Here is an 8,558-nt window from a genome sequence, read left to right as displayed (position 1 = left end):
TGCCTCACTGGCTGGTGAGAGGCTAGGTGGCAGCAGGCTGCTGGGGACATGCCACTTCACTGCCTGGCCTTGAACTGCCTGCCAGTCTGGGTCAGGGAACGGGTTTCTGTCTGATTCCCACTGAAACGTCAGAGCTCAGGAGCCTCTTTTAACAGGCGCTGTGGTAGCTGGTGGCCCTGGTGGGGGTAAGGAGACAGCTGGCTCACGCAGCTGCCCTAAAACCACCTGTCCAGCCTCGGCTGGTGAGATCATGATGCCAGGCATGAATCTGGATGTTGAGGACCATTCCTCACCCTTCCACGTGTCCCCATGTCCCCACCCTGCCTGGCATGGCACTGTTACAGCTCAGCGTATGCAGAGAGTCAGGAGAGGCCTGGAAAATGGGCACTGCCCAATCACCCGCTTCCTTATGTGCAGACCAGGGGGGTTCCAGGAGCAAGGGCAGCAAGACAGGCTGTGCACAACTGAGCTCCCATCGCTGGACACGTGGGCCCTGACAGGGGGATGTGCTCCCCGGGGCAGAACTGGGGGGGCAGGTCCGAGGATGGAGAAGAGGTGGGGGCTTCAGGCTGAGAAGCACAGGTGTGGGCTGAGGCACCAAGGGAGGAGGGGACCTGGGACATTCCGGGACAGAGGAAAGGCAGATCTTAGGAGGCCTTGACCTCTCTGCTCACACCTTGAAATGAGGAGGACCCCAATCAGAGGCAGGATCTGTTATGCAGGTATTGTATGTAATCAAGGAAGAAAAATGTTAGAATGAATTAAGGCAGTGGTGGTGGGTTTAGGAAATACGAAAGTGACAGAGCTGAAAGAACCTGGGAACTGACCGGCGGGCCGAGGGAGGAAATGCCCAGGGAACATGAGGTCATGACAGTGCCCTTTAGGTTGGGAGGAAACACAAGGTGAGTGGGGACCAGGGCAGGGGTCATTGTGAGGGGAGAGCCTCCACTCAGTGGTCTGCCCCATTGGGACTAGAGGCTGGGGGAGGGTAATGACACCCACAGGGTGGGGTGGACGCTGCAGGCCTTGGGGCCATGCCCTGTCCCGTGGGGTGGGGGTCTGCCCCCTGTGAACTGTTCTCTGGACATGGTGTGAGAAGACACAGAACAGGAGCTCCAGAGCTGCCAGGGACCTGCCCTTGGGAACTGGCTGTGTGGGCAGCTGCCAATAGAGAGGAGGTGCCAGAAGCTTCTTCCAGGGACACTCCTGAGGAAAACAAACAAAAAAGAATGAATGACTGAAAGAAAAAAGGAAGATTGGGAGGAATGGATGGAAGAAGGAAGTAAGAGAGTAAGGAAAGATTTCATGAGTTGCTTTCTATGTGGCAGAAGTGATAATGTTACACATATCGTATTTACTTATCATAATAATCTTAGTTTGTTGCCCTCATTGTCAAGATGAGGAAACAGAGGTGTCACAAGAGTAAGTAATGGTGGGGCCGGGAACCAAACCCTGGCATTTGGGATTCATGTCTCTTGGCTCTGCTGCCTCTAAATGGATAATGAATGGAGCAAGTGGCAGAGGGAATAAGATGTATACCATAAGTAACTTATTTTTTTAAATGTTTATTTATTTTTGAGAGAGAGAGAGAGAGAGAGAGAGAGAGAGAGAGAGAGAGACAGAGCACGAGTGGGGGAGGGGCAGAGAAAGAGGGAGACACCGAATCCGAAGCAGGCTCCAGGCTCTGAGCTGTCAGCACAGAACTCACGAACTGTGAGAGCGTGACCTGAGCCGAAGTCGGACGCTTAACCAACTGAGCCACCCAAGCACTCCTAACATGAATAACTTATTGATTGCACATAGAAGTCTACAATAATTGTGATCTAAATGGTCTATTGCGGATTCATCTATGCTGTTAAAAGATAGGACAGCGGTTACCCTTGGCGATGCAGCGACTTAGGACGGCACGCGGGAGGCTTCTGTGGCACTAGTCGTTCTGTTTCTTGAGCTGGGTGCTGGTTACTGAGCCTGAGACATGGGGAAGCTTAGATTATTTAAATGTGAAGTCTTAATGGCAGGCGTGGCATCTTTGGGCAGTTGAGATTACGGCTGATGCAATTAGTAGAGTAATAGAATGTCACTGAGTTAATGGATGCAGTGTTCCTGGAATGTGAGCACAGTTTCAATCCGGGCATAGATCTGTTGCCATGGATGAGGGAATCTGTTAGGACTCTCCAAGCTCCATGGGGCTAGAGACACTCGAAAGCTGAAGCAAGACAGGTTGTTGCTTCGGTTCTCTGACACACAGCTGCCAAGAGCCTCATCCAGCTGGCTTCCTGCAGGTTGGGATCGGAGGCTCATCCATGCACAAGAACTTCTGGACACAGATGCCTTGGCTTCAGTATTTGGTTCAAACAAAAGGCATTTTTGTAAGCCTCTGTCTTTTTGCCCAGCTTTGAGTAAGTAAGTTCAGCTCAAACGTTGCGAGTTGCTTTCGGCTCTGGCCAAATTCTGCTGTTTGGAGATTTGTTTTGTTTCTTTTTGATGCTCTATAAGTCAACAATCGCAACATACAGCAAGGAGAAAACATGTGGTGAAGACAATGAAAACCAGATCCATGGCTGCCAAAGAAAGAGGTGAAAAGACAAAACCTTCTAGTTACATAAGAGCACAGTTCAGGGTGTGCCTCTCCAAGACAGAACGCTCTCTGGCCTGGTGGCGGAATCCCTCATGGGCGAGTGCTTCTCTATCTGGGTTTGATAAAGATAATTCATTTCATCTAGTGTAATCTTCAAGCATTCTGTGGCTTTTTTCCCAAGATCTTTCACCTACTTTTTAAATGCAACCGAGAGTGGAGTTAGGGTTGGGCTGGAAGCAATGATGAAAAGTTGGCGATTCAGGGCTTTACGTTCCAAAAGCCATCTGCATCTCACCATTGCAAGGCGGGCTTCTGAAATCCTTTTTAGTCATAGAAACCTCATGAAATTCCATGAACAAAGGAAGACATGAAACCCCACCTCCCACAGAATCTGCTCCACCAGGTGGGATAGATGCTCGCATTCCAGTGATTTGGAAGCAGGGCCAATCTGTAAGGGGGGGATTGAGAAACAGGGAGGGGCTCTCCAGTTTGTCACTCAGTCATCCATGAAAAATTTGAGTAACATCCCCCTTGACATTAGAACACAGGACAGAAATGCATATTTCTGACTTCTTGAAATCTGGCTGATAGTTCTAATGGAGCGAGTCAGAAACCTAAGAAATGATTTATCGTCATGAAGTGGTTGACACACTTTCACAGCTAATATAGCACCCAAAAACAAAACAAAAAACCCCCAGCCTAGTGGGGTGGAAACAAAAGAAATTGCCTTCCTAACATCCTTAATCATTTTAAATTATATATCCATATGTTTATGTATTAGCTCATTTTTTTTCCCCATCAGAAGATCATTAGTTCCCTGAGGATGAGGCCTCTTCTTCTCCCCCTCCATTTCTATTTTCCAGCTCCAAAACAATGCCTGGAAGAGTGTAGCTGTATAATTTATGTAGTCATTTATTTATTTAACCAAGATTTATTGAGTGCCTACAAGTACCCTACTGGGTACTGTTTCTAGAGGATATCATAGTGAGCAGAGGGACAAAATTCCTGTCCTCCTAAAGCTTACGTGTGAAAGAGATGAGAAAGATGCCCCTCCCTCTCACTCCCTCCCCCCCCCCCAAAAAAGGAAGAAAGAAAGGATGCAAGAAGAACAGGAAAGTAATAAGGTGGGGAAGAAGATTATAGATTATGTGAGTATATGTATTGGTGGGGGAATGTGGGGAAGTGTTGTTGGAATTTATACAGAGCCGTCCAGGAAAGTCTTCATTGAGAAAATGCCATTGTGTTGGATTGTCAAGGAGGTATGGATTTATGAGAAAGAATTCTAGCCACAGGAAGCCACAAGTGCAAAGGACGTGCAGTGGAAGCATACCCTAAATTCAAAGACCAGCTCAGAGGTCAATATACTAGAGCAGAGAGGGCAAGCAGTGGCAGAGATAGTGGGAGATGAGGTCAGAGAAGAATGGGGACCAGATCGTGTGGGATCTTGTGGCTGTTTGACATTAGTGGCCTTTATTCTGAATGAAATGGAGAACCAAGGGAGGATTTTGAGCTGAGAGGTAACTTGATCTGACTTGAGTTTAGTAGGACCACTCTGGCTGAAAATACATTAAAAGGTGGCAAGAGTAGAAACAGACCAGTAAGGGGTTGCTGTGATGGTCCAGGAAAGAGGTGATCAGGGCTTGGACCTGAGGTTTTTGGTGGAGGTGATGAGACATGGTATGATTCTGGATATATTTTGACATGAAGCCAACAGGTTTTCTGAGGGATCAGCTGTGGTATGAGAGAAACAGAAGAGTCAAGGATGGCTCCAAGACATTTGATCAGAGCAACTGGGAAACTGGAGTTACCATTTATGGAAATGGGGAGGCTGTGTGTGATGTGAGCCTAGTTATAATGGCAGGGAGGTTATATTGGATTCTAGGTATGCTAAGCCTTAAACTTTCTGGATGTCTCCAAATTTCTTCCTAACATGGTTATCTAAATTATAATTCCAACAGCAGGAAATGAACATTTCCATTTCTCCACTTTTTCCCCAAGGATTGCTGGACTGATGCCTCTAAGGGATATTATATAGTCATTGTGTTTCCCTGATTATCAGGGAGTATAAGCCAGTTCATACACTTATTGACCTTTGGATTTCTTCTTTTTTGAACTGTCTATTCATATTCTTTGCCCATATTTTCTATTTTTATTTTTCTTATTTGTAGGTTCCCTTTATATACTCTATATTTCTTGTTCTATCTGTTACAAGTGTCTTCTCTCAGTCTTGGTTGATTTTAAGTGTTAGTTTTGCTATCTTTAGTTGTAGAGATTTGTAAACTTTAATGTAGTCCAATTCCTTCATCTTGGTAATTATGTTCAGGATTTTTGCATCTAGCTTTAAAAATTCTCACTTTCCCTGATGTCGTAAAGATATGTACATATATTTTCCTCCAGAAGTTTTCAGTTTTGTCTTTAACATTTGACTTTAATTTACTCATTTAACAAATACTTCAATGTGCCAGATGCTATTTTAAGTGCTTTACAAGTAATTACCTCACTTAATCTTCATGACAACCATAAGAGTTATGTACTGTTATTATTATTCCCATTTTATGGATGAGGAAGTTAGGGATGGGGAGGTTAAAGAATTTGCTAAGGATCACAAGTGGTAGAATCTTCAGTCCATCTGAAATTACTTGATATAGTGTGATAAATTTTTCTTTCTCCATACGCTTGGCTGGTTGTCATGGCACCATTTAATAAATAGCCCATTCTTTCTCAACCGATCTATAATGCCATCTCTGTTGTATCTCAAGTCCCCATAAATCTGAAGATCTATTTCTGGGCTTTTTGTTAGATTAGTCCCTTGGTGAATGCTGTACCATTTTAATCACTACAGCTTTTTCATAAGTCTCAATATTTGGTATGGTATGTCAGTTTTTTTTTTTTGTCTCATTCCTTTTATTCTTGACTTCAAACAAAATTGTCTTAGTTATTTTGTTAATTTTTTGATCACTCCAACAAGTTCCATGAAAATCCTGTTTGGAATTTTGATGGGAATTTCATTGCACATGTGAATTATTTAGGGAAAATTGATATCTATATGATGATAAAATCTACAACCATGACTATAATGTCCAATCCAGCTTATTAGGTCTTCTTTTAAATTTTTTTAATGTTTGTTTTTGAGAGGGAGAGAGACAGAGCACAAGCAGGGAAGGGGCAGAGAGAGAGAGAGAGAGAGAGGGAGTTACAGAATCCAAAGCAGGCTCCAGGCTTTGAGCTGTCAGTACAGAGCCTGATGCAGGGCTTGAACTCATGAACTGTGAGATCATGACCTGAGCCAAAGTCGGACACTTAACCAACTGAGCCACCCAGGTGCCCTGGCTTCTTAGGTCTTCTTATATGTCTCTTAAAAAAGCTTAAAAAACTTCTCCATATTGGTTTTGCACCTCTTCTGTTGGATTTTTTCAGCAGACTTCATACTCTTTAAATTTTTTTTTTTTTAACATTTTATTTATTTTTGAGACAGGGAGAGACAGAGCATGAACAGGGGAGGGTCAGAGAGAGGGAGACACAGAATCTAAAACAGGCTCCAGGCTCTGAGCTGTCAGCACAGAGCCCGACGCGGGGCTCGAACTCACGGACCGTGAGATCATGACCTGAGCCGAAGTCGGCCGCTTAACCGACTGAGCCAGCCAGGTGCCCCATTCATACTCTTAATATTGTAAATGCAATCCTCTTTCTTAAAATACATTTTCTAATTGGTTGTCCATAGTGAATATTTATTCTTTTATATGAGTCTTAACCACCTTTCTCTTAGTGGTCCTAATAGTCTTCCTAAAAACACTCTTGGATTTGGAGGAGTTGCTCTTGCATTATGCCATGATCTCTTCTATAGGCCTTTTGCATTTGCTGCTTCCTTTCTCTATAAATCTCTCCCCACCTTTACCACACCCAGCACATAAGCCCCTTTCCTTCCCTTGGCTCATAAGCTTAATATTTGTTTTGCTGAAAGATATATCCCAATCTCCCTGATGTGGTCACTTTCATCAGCACCAGGGAGTTTACCACAGAGGCTTGAAAAAGTGATATGTGTTAGTAGAAACAAGATGGATAAATGAGTCTTCACCTAAACCAAACACAAGTACAGCAAAACAAAACTTAATAAAATGGCTTCTGCCAACAATGGAGCAGTGAGTGACAACGATCTCAGGAAATATTTCATAATGGATTTTTAGAAGTGGTAGTTTGTGAGCCCCAACAAAATGAAGCCATAATCATCAGTTGCTTTAGTAGGTATTGTGTGACCATAAGATTGGATTATTGGAAACGAGTCAGTTATTCATTCATTTGACAGGCTCACTGGTCTAGAAGAGTTGGATTTGTTTGGTTATTTGGTTCAAGACATGAACAAGGACCGTTAATGTTTCCGATCGCCATTTCAGTTAACTATTTCAGTCACCTTCGTGATAACCCACATCTAGCACCATTTTACATGACTATCACTTGTTAAATAATAAACTCAAAGTTAGGTCTGTGTACACTTGGATAAGTGAACCTATCTTAGGATTGATATCATGTGAAAGGGAAATTGTGCAGAGGTATTTTGGTGAGATGGTTTATGGCTTCTTGCCTTAATGTGGGGTTGATTGAAAATTGATAGAACTGGGAAATAGGTTGGAATACAGTCCAGAATTGAAAATAACTATCTGGGGGAGTTGGCATGTGGAAGAAATTAATTGCATCTGTCCAAGAGGAGGCCAACATGTAGAAGGAAGAACCACACGATTGTGAGAACAGACGTCCTGTGACTAAGTTGCTTTGTAAAGTCATGCATTCATGCAGGGTGTTCAGGATGAGGCAGAAGCATTGCTTGGCAGGTAAGGTTGGGTGGCGGGTACTGTCCTTTCTAGCCATCAAATTTTCTTCTTTTTGAGATTCTTACTAAGAGACCCAAAGGAAGATAAGCCTTGCCCCGCTTCCAGCCCTGGTTTCACAGGCCCATAGACAGCTGTGGCACTTGTTGGCTGCTATGGAACAAAAGCCCTTCCCAGTGAAGGAGTTTCTATTTGGTGTGCTCTTAGCAAATTTGTTCATACAAAGGGCAAAGGATGGAATCAGCAGTCAGAAGACCTGGCTGCTGGGACCTGTGATCTCAGGTGTGCTAATTCTCAGTTTCCATGTATAAAGAAATGAACAGTAATAAATACCCACAGTGTTGTTGGGAAGATATAGTGAGAATACGTGCATGAAATCTATACTGGTAACAATTATGACGGCCATGAGATGCCAGACGCATTCTCACTGGTGCTTTTATTTGATAGTTCATAATGATTTGTTCCAAAATTATCAGAACTTCCAACAGCTATATAGATGTAAAAATTATCAAAGAAGCTCATAGTTTTATGTATAGGTATTTTCAAAGATAAGATAGATGCCTCTTAAGTACTTTTTGTAGCTATAAAAGGAAGAGATCCAGTGATTCTAGAACTTTACCCCATGTAAAAACATCAAATAGTTATGCAAAGGGAAAGGCCAACTTGCTAGTGGCTCCCCATTCATGGGCCCTGAAATACATGAGTCTTCCTACTGCCCCCTGAGCTTTAGAATATCTTCCTCCACAGGGCAGTAGGTAACCCCAAATCTTGACCCCTCCAGCTGTCCACATGTCCTCATCCTCCTACCTGAGCAGACATCGCTGCAGCTTATGTGTCTGCACCATTGCAATCCTTGCCTTTGTGGAAGTGGCTGGAAAATGCCAGGGTGGTTACTAGGTAAGAGGAAGGGCAGAAATATCTACTGTTCTATTTGTAGTCACCTCACACACGTACTGCAGACCCTCATGGAGATGACTGGAGCATTAAGACTCAACCAAGGCAAGTTTCTCTCTCAAGAAGCTTATGACAGTGTCCAGGTGCCCATATTCTATTTCGGAATTGGAAATGATAAACCACGAGTCTCAATTTAATTCAACATTCAAACATTTATGGAGTGCCTACCATGCTCTAGGTTCTATACTGAACTTGGAGTAAAA

The 8,558-nt window shown here is 43.6% G+C and overlaps 1 long non-coding RNA gene across 1 annotated transcript; it reads right to left on the bottom strand.

Moving 5' to 3' along the window:
• Positions 1-712: 712 nt before the first annotated feature.
• Positions 713-3,021, bottom strand: LOC109492917. The gene is made up of 2 exons (XR_002146897.3): positions 1,879-3,021; positions 713-1,206 (listed from the first exon to the last, which is right to left on the bottom strand). It is a non-coding gene; the product is annotated as an uncharacterized LOC109492917 (long non-coding RNA).
• Positions 3,022-8,558: the final 5,537 nt, after the last annotated feature.

This window comes from Felis catus, chromosome D2 (genome assembly GCF_018350175.1).
Source record: "Felis catus isolate Fca126 chromosome D2, F.catus_Fca126_mat1.0, whole genome shotgun sequence".
In the NCBI taxonomy this organism is placed as follows: domain Eukaryota; kingdom Metazoa; phylum Chordata; class Mammalia; order Carnivora; family Felidae; genus Felis; species Felis catus.
This window is presented reverse-complemented; position numbering and strand designations above follow the sequence as displayed.